The sequence below is a fragment of the Phaethon aethereus genome (genome assembly GCF_964289735.1).
Source record: "Phaethon aethereus genome assembly, chromosome: 1".
In the NCBI taxonomy this organism is placed as follows: domain Eukaryota; kingdom Metazoa; phylum Chordata; class Aves; order Phaethontiformes; family Phaethontidae; genus Phaethon; species Phaethon aethereus.
In genome coordinates, this window is record NC_138575.1 from 124560326 (window position 1) to 124572604 (window position 12279).

Here is a 12279-nt window from a genome sequence, read left to right on the forward strand (position 1 = left end):
AAGCATCCTATTTTCAGTAAGCTTCTTTGCTACAACTGTTGCAGACACCTTCTCATTTGAAAGCACTCGCAGCACTAATGGTATGATCATTTTCCGGAAAAATGTCAATTATTATCTCTGTCTTTGAAACTCTTGAAACTTTCCACTCCATTTTAGGTCTCAGGCAAGCTGATATAGAGAAAACTGTTTCCAGAGTTCCAGAAATATTTCCATAACTGCATATTTTCCAATTAATTGCCTAGAGGATTAGGAGGAATTTAAATTTTCCAGTGGCCTGGAAGCACTACTAGCCGTTTCTTCCCTGTTGCACCAGCTGATTGTGTCCTGAGATTTCAACCAAAATTTAGAAGTGATGCACAAGGTTGTGGTAAATTCTGTTTGATCTGTTTATATTCATATATATTTCACAAAGATCAGGCTCCCTTCCAAATACTCTCAGACTTTCCTGGAGGTACTTAACTGCAATCTGCAATCTGTAAAGAATGGAAGTGGGTCTTGCAGAATAGTGAAATATATAGACAAAGAAGAGGTTTCTCCCAGTGGCACATCAGTGGGTCAAGAAAAGAAAAAGATTTTGAGTTCTAATTCCGCTTCTGTTATCCATCCCATAAGCAACCTTGATCATCTCACCTCCTGTTTCTTTGTATCACAGTTAAGACCATAAGGGAGTTTATATTCACCAAAACCAGAAGACCATCTATCCCTGTATCCCATGTCTGGTGTCAAGCAGTAATAGTGACTAGAGAACAAAATATCAGAATGGGGCAAATGTGAAACAGGGAATTTTCGGGGAATCCTGAAGTGGATTGGCATCTTGATGTTTAGTAACCATGGATGGAGTTTTCATCTGTGAGCTTGCCTAATTGCTTTGTTAACGAAGTTATACTCTTGTCTTACACAACATCCTGTGGCACTAAGCTCTGCTGTTTAATTATGGACTGTGTGGAAAAGTCTGCCTGTTGTTTCCTTTAAAACTTCAGTTTGACAGTTTCATTTGAAAGCCACTCCTTTTGTGGTATAAGAAATAATTTCTCTCTTTTCAGCATCACCTATGATTTTGGAAATCACTCATATCCCATCCTTTTTCTTCATGGAAGATAGCTATTCTATTTAGTTTCTCATTGTACAGAAACTATTCCATAACAACAGTCATATGTGTTGCCCTTAGTACTTTTGTCAGTTATTTTCTGGTTCTAGAGAAGACAAGACCAGAACTGTAAAATTTAGGTGCATCACTGTTTTATTTGCTGAAAGACATGCTTTGCTTTCCATTTGTGATTTTTTCTGTCTTTCTTTCCTTCTTTAATCTTCTAGCACTCTTTATGACTGCCCCTGAACAGTGAGCTATTTTCACAGAGCAACCTACACTGATCTGAACATCTAATCCCTTGAATGGTAGCACCTGATGTGGGACTTGTCACTCTTTATGTATAGGTGGGGTTATCTTTCTACACGTGCATCAAGTTTTCAGCTGATCAAAGACAATTTCACCTGCTGTTTTATTGCCCATCACTCAGCATCAAGCCATCCTCCTGCAAGTCTTCGCAGTCAATTTTAGTTTTTATTACTTCTCAGCAAAGGTTTCACTTTTCCTTTGTTCTCCTTTCCAGATCATTCATTAATACATTGGAGAGCACAAGTTCCAGCACAGATGTCAGTGGTAACCCCTTGCAGCATTTTCTGCACTGTGATAACTGAGCATTTATACTCAGATTTATTTCCCGTCTTTTAATCACATATCAGTCCATGAGAAGAACTTGACCTTTCTACCTCACTGCTTAATTTCTTCACGTATTTTTGGAGAGGGAGCTTTCAAGTGTGCTTTATCAATGGGTTCATCACATAGTCATTGACTTTCATTGATTTTAATGCTTGCCTGTATCACAATGATGTTATAATAAGGAAACTCCTAAGACACAAAAACCCTAAAATTTGTCAGTGTTCACACACACGTGTTAAATAGTTCCGTAAGTATTGACTTATATGGGATGTGGTGCCTCTGAGATGTGTTAGCCTTGTTTCATGCTGCATATATTTAGATGTGTCTATAGGAATGCGTGTCTGCCACTCAGATTGTTTCCTGTGCCAAACAATTTTTTAAAATCTTGGCCGATTTCAACCAAATTTGACAGAGGTATAAAGGTTTGGAAAAAACCAGTCCTTCCATAACTAGGAAGAAAGGAGGGCTGGTGAAGGGTAGACATTTCATAGTGCTGCCATGGTAGTATAAGTGTAACACATGTTAGAGCCCCTTGTTAGACATCAGAGACTGAGAGAAACAACGGAAGAAGGGTAGAAGGAGCAGATTGTATGAAAGCTTCAGCTGTAGGAAAAATCTTCGGTCAGATCTTATGACAAATTAGACACCAGAGAATCCAACCATCAATCACAAAAGGCTTTGAAACAAGGCTTTGGACACTCGGAGATCATCTTATCTGGTGATGGTGATAATTGTTAAAAGTCCTTGGTGTAAACAGCTCAGCTCCACATATCCTACCAGCAGAGACAACTGACAATTTAGCAATTTAGAAGACATCTATCAGTTAAAAAGAACCCAAACAGGTGGAAATGGGAGAAGTTCCAGGGAAAATGTATCAGCTTGTTTACATTTTGCTTTGTGAAACTGATGTATGAAACCAAAACTGCCTGCAAAGCCGAATAAGTATGATAGGAATGTGGGTGATAAGAATAAGAGAATCAAGAGAAACCGAACAGTTCGGCACTTGGTCAGAACAACAGCTGTTTTATTTGAGGAAAGCTGAGCCACGTCGGCTGAACTAGTCCAATAAATTACTGATGTAATTGTGATGATGTCAGTAAGCAAGCTTACAGTAAGTGAAACCTTACAGTGTCTTCACTCTGCTGTATTCCCTTATCTGGTGTACCTATTGACTTCACTCTTGCTGCTTACATAAGAAACTACAGTCCACCACTGGCCTTTTATCTTTCATTTTAAAAAATCACTACAAAACCGTAAAGTGATGTTATATTGCAAATTCCAGATTGATGTACACAAATAATTATCTCGCTTTAATAAACATCTATTAGTCACATCCGCTGAAAGGAGTTGGCAAAGCTAATACTTCTTAATGAAATTTTATTTCAGTGAAAAAAATGCAGATTCTGTGACACTGAAATATTTACTCATTCACCTCAGTTTCAATAAAATATCTCACTCTATAACAAGGTCCAAATATTTAATTTTAATATTTTGAAACAAAACATTTGAATTTTCGTATTATAAACATCTTCTCATTTGGAAAGAAAGGCACGTTTTTCTTGGAGATTTTTAACAGGTTTTAGCTTCAAAATTGCTGGTTTCATTTTCAGCCTAGCAAAAAAAAAATTTAAAATAGATGTATTTTCTTAAAATATCATCAGATGGAGATGTTATGTTTTACACTTGCCAGAGAACTGGAAAAAAGTTATTTGCATACCTCCAGAATTCAGTGCTCTTGAAAATCATGTAATTTTTGAAGTTCTTCATTTGAATTTAGAAATTTTTCTTCAGACCTCTCTAACTAAAATAAGAAGATGCAGAGTCATTAAAATGCTCAGAATTCCCCACACACCTGCGCAACACAGAGGGATCTCCCTAAGGAAGAATTTTTAACTTATAACTAGAAATGGATGCAGTGCACAGTAAGCATGTTTTCTTTATTAGCGAACAGCCCGTTAATGTAGTAGCGTAAGGAAATTAATGTTCTTCTGAGAGCAGAAATATGACTACAATGTTCTTGTGTGTATGTTGCATTCTGTCTTCATAATGTCCCAAAATATTTTCTGCAACGTGGCTCCAAGTAAGACTGCAGCCCTTGTCCAGGAAGTGTAAAAGATCTCGTCCCACAAAAAAAAAACAGTCTTTCAAGGAGTTGATCTTTATTAGTCAGGCAGATTTTCCACCACGGCTGTCCACCTTTGCCCACAGGTGACATCTCATGTTGCAGATGCAGCTGCCAAGCTACCTGTCATTCATGCTTTAAGCTTTCTGCGCTGGCACACTGTGCCAAGACCGTTTTGCTGACAGCTTGCTTTTAGTGTGCCTCTTCCCCTTCTGCATTCTGTGTGAGGTCCATTTCTCAATCTTCTCATTCTTTTTCTGCTGCGTTTTTGGTTCTTCTGCCTTGTTTCTCTTGGGCTATTGCTTTTGCTGCTGAGAAATGAGGGGTGAACATTTTCTTTTCACTGCTGGTTCTCAACAGCCCTAGAGAAGGCTCAGGGTAGCTGCCATCTTCTCTTTCTGGCATTTGTTGTCCCTCCAGCCCTTGACTTGGACATAGGCATCTGGGCGTTCACATTACGAGAGCGATCTCCTCACCAAAGTGGTAAGGAAACTCCTCAGTGTACCCTCGGCGTGCTCTACTCTTTTAAGGATGATCATAGATGGGATTTTGAAAAGGGCTGGATGACTACTGCATTTTTGGCTTAGTTCCCGGACTGAGACACTGTGGGTGGGGAATGGGAAAGAAAACTTTGGATGGATGTGAAAATGGTTTATTTGTTACAAAAAGAAATGCTGTGTTGTGATTAGAGTTTGGAGCCCCTTTAAATAAGCAGGACAATTTTTAAACAAAAAAGTTGCCATCTTGAAATGAAAGAATAGCAAAATACTGTAGTTTAAAAGACCAGAGAAAACATATTTATATCTTTAAGATATTTTTTCTTACTGAAACCATTCATCAGGTTTATCTAAGAGTCCACAGACAGCTTGTCCACCCAAAAAGGGTTTTCATTTTTGATTAATTTACTGTTTACCTGCTTACCAGCAGATATTCTACTGTGAGTCAACACTCGCATATTTAAATCACTAAGGCACTTAAAGAATCCCACTCTTCACCAACAAAATTCACCACGTTGCATGGGGAGTGTGACACACAGCAGCAAACGCACTGAGCGAATAAGGGAGCTGTGCTGATAACGTTGAATGTATCTGGGCAATTGCAACCGTGATTTTCGGTGTACCCAATGTATGAAACACAGTTATGACTTCATGTCTTTTTTTGTTTCATTTTGCCCTCTCTAGGTCATGGTGTTTCTAAAATTTCCACCTATAATTTTATTCAGAATAAGTTGATTGAGGAAGTTGGTGGTAGAACATGACCAGCCGTCCCTCCTGTTTTCCATCCTCTGCCTGCTGCAGATGCTGAGTATCTTCAGGATGCTCTAGACGCTCTGTCCTCCTCACTGTATTTCTCTATGTTTTGAAAGTGAAATGAAAGGATTTTCAAATATTCCGCTGCATCTAAAAACAGCAGCAGTAAAAGCTGGATACAAGGAATTAAACCAATTACCACGTACCTAACCAAACTGGGAAAAGACAGGCTGTGGGTGGTGGTCGCTTACGGATCGTTTGCAACAAAGAGGTCTTGAGAGCCTTCCTGCCAATATGCTGAGTGCTAATAAAGCATCACCAGGCTTTATGCTGACTCTGAAGAGAAAAGACTAAACTCTCGTTCCTGTAACATCTTAAATATATTTAGCAGCTGCGTGCACAAACTCTGACTAAACTCTTCTGTTTTACAGCATACTTTTCTATCTCACACTCTTACAGACTGGTAAGATTCAGCCTTGACTCCCTGCCAGGCACAATATGAAGAATTCTATAATTATGAATCTAGTGGTGGCGTTTAAAAGCAAATGCATTATCATGCACAGAAATCATCTCATGTGCCCTACAGCGAGTTCCACAACAAGGACTGTCACTTTGTTTGACTATAACTCTGGCTTTGTTACATTTAAACCTCTTCCATCAACAGACTCCCCCAGCCAAAAAAATATTCTTTTAGTCATAAAATAACATGTAGTCTGGAGTGGTTGTCAATGTACCTAAAGGTCATATAATGTCAGAGTCATTATTTTCAAATCATCTACGCTCATGAGCCCTACTTTGCAAGGCTAGCTATCAAAACAATGATAAACACAGAGCGCGTATGGTGCTGCATGAAAATTTGTGCCCTATCATTTAAGAAGTATGGAATAGAAGCAGAAAGGTTCCTCCCCACCCCTTCTCCTCTCACTATTGTGCAACCACTGTATTCAGCAGACCGTTATATTAAATGTAATTAATAGCCTGAACCCCTCTTTACCAATACCTGTTTCTCCTTGACCCACTTGGTAGTCCAAGACAATGCAATTACAAGCCATATTATCCATTGCAGAATTGCCAGCTCTGTCAGGCGCCAATATTTAACCCTGTCATGGATCAAAAAGATTAAAAGCAACTTTAAAAAGCACATGTTATGAAACGAAGTCCAGTAACTCCAGGCTGTCTGCTTCAGCTCAGATTTGGAAACTAAGCAAAGATTAATGTTTTGAACGGTATCTGAATTAGTGCTCTGTCAACCAGCTGCAGAGGCAGGGGTTGCTGTTTGCCCATTTGTTTTTTGGGGTGTAGTTTCCATAATCCAGACAGATAGTTTTCAGTCACTTTTTACAGCATCAGGAAGGCTATGCTGCATCTGCAGTCCTGGGCATTGTTAAAGCTATTATTTCCAGCCACACTCAAGGTGGGAGCCACGGGTCACTGGTTCAACAGGTTAACACGATTGACATAGATCGCACTAACTGTAAGAGTGATTACATTTATTTGCTGACCTAGATCTTCTGTAGATTAAGATATACTCCTGCCTTCACCTTTTTTTACCCTCCTATTTCCTCTACCCTAAAAAAAAATAAATTCGTTAACAGATGTAGGAAACTGGAAGGCTTCACATTTCACCTCTCTGTTTTCTTTTTCTCAGTGACAAAAGGAGTGAAGGAGGAAAGGAGCGGAGATGGAAGAAATAACCATCCTGTTCTTACCTCAGCCAGCTGTACCATGCATTACCCCACTCTGTGCTGATACCTGGCACTAGTTTTAATATACCATATATGACATCAGCCAGGGTTGAAACAAGAAGACAGACTTTAAATTTGTGTATCCAGAGCTGACCATGTTTATCAGGGCTGAGCTGCATGCAATGCTCTGCCTGAGCTCCAGTCAACAAAAAACAATTTCTCCTTATATTACTGTGAATTATTTACTACAACATTTTGAACTGACATCCAGATTTTTCCCCCTCTGCTCAGAGTTTTATTGCAATGAAAAGAAGTAAATGAATAGCAGGAGAGGCAAAATAAATCTTATTGAAATGCACTGGCTGATAAGTGTCTTTGAAACAGTGCCTTATGCAAGAATAATTGTACCATTTGTTACAGTGCTGTACTGACGTACTTAGGACCATCTCTGACTATGGCAGAGATGTGGGAAGCAAAGCTCCAGCTAGAGCATCCATGGGGCAGTGGGACTTTGTTTATAGGTTGTTAGTGGAGATACTCCCAAGTAGCCAGCCCCGAAGAAAGGGAATTTAATCTTTTCTATGAACTGTGAAGAGTTTTAGCGCTAAGATATTGGCCACACACACACACATACATGCAAACACGCACACATGCACAGACAAGAGAGGGAAGTCTTCCCCATTACCAAGTGACTGAGGACATCACGTCTTTGGCACAGAGGACAGAGCAGACACTGTGCATCTTGTCTTCTGCCCTGAATACAGAAATAGGCAGGGCTGAGAATGGATCCCTGTCTGTTTCTCCCACACAAGCATTAGCGGGGAGAGCTATTTAACTCCTGAAAAGAAATGTCACCTATTACTCACTGTCTCAGCACCAGAGGTAGCTCAGAGATCGGTGCATCTAAACCTTCCTGTACAGGAAAAGGCTCTGCTCTACAAGTTATGTCTGGCTCCAGTTCTGGATTGTAGATGTGAACCTCTCTCCTTGGATCCACAGCTCAGGAGTTTCCAGACCTGTTGCCGGCTTAGCTTTCATTTTAAGCGGTGCCAAATGAAGTTCAGAAACTGAGGACAGTTCTGTAGGTGTAATGTTTGGACCATCCGAACTTTTCTCTTCCAAAACTTGAATTTGCTCCCAATCCAAAATCCAGTTTTCTCCTCAATGGAAGTTTGGGTTGGTTGTAAGGACCTTTTCCACAGCCTCTGGCGTTTGCCATTAATGTCATTGCTGAATCTAACACATGTTGGTTGAGTTTCACTTTCATTTCTAAGACAACATCTAGGTACACAGATGTCATTCCCAGGTCTCAGTGTGCAGCGAAGGAAGTTAAGGAAAATGGTTGTTATGAATATTATTGCATAAGATTCTGCCTGAGTGAATTATTAAATGAACACAGTATCCATACATTTTTGACAGGAGGAAAACTTATTTGGACAAGTCAGCAGAAATCTTGGCTGAGTGATTACCACAGGCAACCCTGTAAGAAAGGGGTAGTCAGAGACACAAAGCTGAAGTGGCAGATGGGAATGAAAGGCCAGAGACAAGCTGAAATGCTGGACTCTGCACACACAACCAGAGATGGGCACTTGACAAGCTGGTAGTGCCATACTTGCCAAAAGCAATTCTGATGGAAGCAGCAAGCAAGCTTTGGGGACACACTTTCTGCTGCTGTTTTGCTTGCCCACACATGCTAAGGTCTAGGCACCCCCAAAGTAGGCAGCAGCTGAAGGCATCAGTGACTCCATCACTAATTTCCCCCACTGGTGGCCGGACTGCTTCCAAAGAAGATATTAATGTCCAGAGTGGCAGCAAAACACGATGGGACAACCCCTCACGTCAGCAGCATGCCTTCTCCTTCCCCTGGAGACAGCAGAAGGAAAAGTCTGATCCTCTGTGTCTCTCCCCAGAACTCTGCTCCTTTTCCACCAAGGGAGCAGCTTCACCTCTGAGTGGCAAAACTCTGTATTCACCCTGGGCCAAGGGCTTTTTCCAAGGTGAAATCCAGGGTTCTGAGTCTGAGCTCTCTTGTATCAGATTGTCCCTGACTGGTTGCGCTGATGCTGTTACTGGAAAGGTACACACACATGCTTGTCCCTTAGTCACACACCTCTTCTGTTGGGAAAAAAAAATCTTTAATGAAGTATTTCCCAGTGGAAGGGGGAGAAGGCAAGAGAAGCCCCTCAGGCAATAAAAGGCTAGTGTGAGAAATGGATGTCGACGGCACAACCAAGGCTGGGGGCGGGGGGTGTCTTAATCATGGAGACAAGTAAGAAACTGTGTTTCTCTCTGTGCATAAAAGGACAAATCCAGCCTTCTGCCTGAATAGGCTTGTTCCTGTAGCATAAGAAGAGGTTGAGGCTCTGCTGTGTTGCTCTGTCTGCTGCTTAGCTGCACCTCTGCAGGTCAGTCCCAGAGCACCTGTGTGGTGGGGATGGAGTGGTGGGACGAGGAGCAATCCCGTACCCTGGCAGGATGGGGTACAGGGCAGCCATGCCCCACAGAGCCTGCTTTGGTGACTGGGCTGCCCCTGCAGCCACAAAAGCTGCCCCACAACTTTCTGACCAGCATCAACTACGTGCAAAGCCTGAAACGGGGACCCTCTCAGTTATCGCTGCTCTCCAGTGCCAGAGCCACTTATGGATGCTCAAGTGTTCACTGGATTTACCCTTGAGTGTGGAGCAATAAACATAACTACGGGAGAGTTTGGATGCTACAGCTGCAGGCATGCCCAGTCTGCCTCCTTTGCTTTGACTGCCGAAGAGCAAAAGGAGGAGTGAGCCTCTGTGTCAGCTCACAAAGGCAACGACAACCTTCAGCAATTCATTAGCAACACTCCTGTGAACAGACATGTGAGCCCGCCTCTGGTAACTTAGGTAAGCCAACTTGAAAATACAGTAAAAATGAAAGAGAACTGTCAAGCTGATAATTAATGTGCAGTTCAAAAATTATGCCTTGTTGACGCTGTCCTGGTTAGAGGAACAGCCCTGGGGAGAGGCTCTGAACCAACTTGTATTCTCACTCTCTGAACTTCCATGTCTCTCGTGGAAGACACTAAGCAAGCACTCTTTAGCCTGTTCAAACTGAGATGGAACAGTGCATGTTTTTGTTAACTTGAGGCTGCAGACCCAGTTACTTTGGTGGGTCTGTCCTACCCAAATGAAAGCAGCCTCTTTCCTTATAGAGGCAGACACAGGGTGCAAAAAGGCACTCGCAATCACCTGCCTGCTGGTTCTAGCACCTCCACTGGCATCCATCATTTGTCCAGGACACTCATTTATTTTCCTAAGAGAGGAAAAAAAAAATATTTTCTGATACCATCACCCATTCAGTGTGAGGTACAGGAGGTCTCAAGGAAGAAACACAGTAATTCCAGGTCTTAGACAGGCCAGGCAAACACATAAATCTGGACTGCCATTAGAAGGTGATTGCTTTCCTTCCCCTCCCTTTCCTCCAAATTGTTCCTGTTCACAAAAATCCAGAAGGAAAATTCATAGAACCGTCTTCACAGGCAATAAACCAAAGTTAATGATCTGATGTAAAGCCACTGGAGTAAGAATATTTTCAAATGGTCAGAAGGTGGAGGCAGAGCAGGCAGAAATACGGCCTTGTGGGTGCCATATGACTTTATATGTTACACAGAATCTGAATCCTTCTTCCAGCCTTTAAAAGGGATACTGCTCAAAGGTTGTAGAGCAAAGAAGTTTGAATCAATGCAGAGGTGCTCTGAAGCAGAACTACCACAATAAGCAAAACAAACAGCCTTGTTATCCCATTGTAATTAAAAGTACACGACAAAATTGACTTGTGGTTAGCAGGGCTGCACCGAAGGAGGTATGTGGTTACCTCCTCGGTCGCTCCACCTGCACCAGGAGCACACACTCCTTTTTTGTTAGGGAACGCTGAGAATCAGTTGTCTCCTGAAAGAAACGCTGCTGCACCGCTCCAGATACGTTACTGGTACATCAAAAAGAATTAACATCCTGCCTCCACTTACACAAAGAGAGGGGTCTCGTTTGATGCCAAACGGCCATGTGCACTGATACAGAAATAATGTCCTGGCAGCCAGCAGGAGTGAAAAGGAGCCAAATTACATCATTCACTCTCCTTTCAGTGGGGATAGAAGACTCTATTTACTACTTTGGCAATAGCCAGCACCACAGCTGCCGCTGGTCGCCTGTAAGGGGAGCAGAGGGAAGGCAACAAAAAAATAATTGAATCCTGAGAGCCTCGGGATCCTCTCTGTAAAATACCCCACGCTGGGTGCAACAGGGGCTGTCCGTGGGCTCAGGAAACTCCCACTCCGGTCCCACTGCTGTCACCAGCGGCTGCTGCCGGACCTTGGCCCGTCGCAACGGAGTAAAAACAACAGCAGCCGTATTTCTAGTAAGTAAGAGAATACATTGAAAGGGCCAAAAAGGGGTAGATTTTCAAACAGGCGGGATAAATATGTAACATGAGCGTTACAAGATGGGAGGTTCTGCCACTCCATGGCACCTTTAGCTGTTGAAAAGCCTGATGGAATACATGTGCAATGATAAGAAGTCACCAGTGTGGCTAGAATGAGCAGTAGAAGCAGTTAAATTGTTTAAATATTTTTTAAGCTGAAACTATCAGGAAGAGGAAATTAATTAATATGAGAAAGCAAGAATAAACGCATCTGTGAATGATTGCCAGATTTGTCTTTATAGGAAGAGTCATACTGCATAAAGAATACACCTACAGGGCATAAAAAAAAAAAAGAGAACAAGTGTTTAACTGTGTGACATAACAGGTTTAAGATTTTTGCAGTTTCCATCGCCAGAAAGCTCAAGCCTACCTGTCTGACAACACCTTCTTGTATGCTTCAAGCAACTGGTAATTATCAAACACAGAAGAAAGTGACCCCATCTTAATTTAAAATGCATGCTCAAGTGACACAACTCAATTCTTGTTGCTCAGGCAAACCCCTGCAGAGTAGTAATGTGATAAATGAAGACTAAAAAATACCCCCCAAAAACTAAAGCCCTTCTCTCAGGATGGAATGCAGTACCGACTTGTGAAACCTTTGTTACATATAATTCAACAAAACCTGATAAAAAACTGAAGGAGTTGGTGCCTCAGAGAATTTTTGTGCTTTTAAAACAAACCATAATCGCCCTACAGAGAGCAGCTGAAGAGACCCTCATCTGCGCTTTCTCTGCAGAACAGATCCACAACTTCATTAAGAGAATCAGTGTATTTTGTAACTAGATGAGATTCTGTCTCGCTGGCAGGCATATTCTGCTCACCGAACAAAGAAACCCACACACAAACGTTCCAAAGGGAGATGTCCGTAAGAAAAAAGTCATTGTAACACCATCAGACTGTGGAGTCTGCCAGAAATTATGATTTTGTGCAAGAAAAAAAAGAGTGACTGGAATCAGGAAGCAAGCTAGATGCATGTGACAAAAATCTGTTCTCTTGACCTTTTTATTTCTCAGTTAGTGTCTGCAAGTTTCTGCTCATTACAAAGCAATTGCT